Source organism: Pteropus vampyrus, unplaced genomic scaffold (genome assembly GCF_000151845.1).
Source record: "Pteropus vampyrus isolate Shadow unplaced genomic scaffold, Pvam_2.0 Scaffold618, whole genome shotgun sequence".
Taxonomy (NCBI): domain Eukaryota; kingdom Metazoa; phylum Chordata; class Mammalia; order Chiroptera; family Pteropodidae; genus Pteropus; species Pteropus vampyrus.
Window position 1 is genome coordinate 42,278 of NW_011889399.1, and position 595 is coordinate 42,872.

Sequence of the window (595 nt, forward strand, 5' to 3'; positions counted from 1 at the left end):
AATTAAAAGTCTTTTAAAAACTCGGGCCTTTGTAGCCTCTACTTTGAACCCTTCCTGGTCATAATGTTTTACTATCCATTTTTCATTCAACATTTTTGATTTTTCAGGAAAAATAAAACCAAAATAATCTGTGATGACACAAAAAGGTTAGCCAGTTGTTCATGTGACAACACCAGAGCCTGGGGAGCTGCCTTTTCCCCCTGAAATAAGGAAGATGCACCTGTCCCAAGTTTCACCTTCATCAGAGCCCAGGAACATCCCAGCAGGTGGATCCTTTTCCACAGCATGGATTCTGCTCTCTCAGGGGTCACAGCAGAAATGTCCCCATCCCACCCAGGCTCCTGAGTTCAGGTCTGACCGAAGGACAGAGTGTTCGAGGGACGAGGCACTGAGATGCGAGATGATGGTGAGGACCCAGGCTCAGGAGGACTGACCTACAGAAAGCTGGCCTGACACCTGAGCATGCAGAGTGGGATTCAGGGTGGGGAGTCAGCAAAGGGGAAAACTGGAGTCTGAGGAACCCTCTTTATGGGCCGTGAGTGGGTGGGGTGCCACATAGCCACTGGGAAATAGCTGCTTAGTCTGCTCCAGGGAA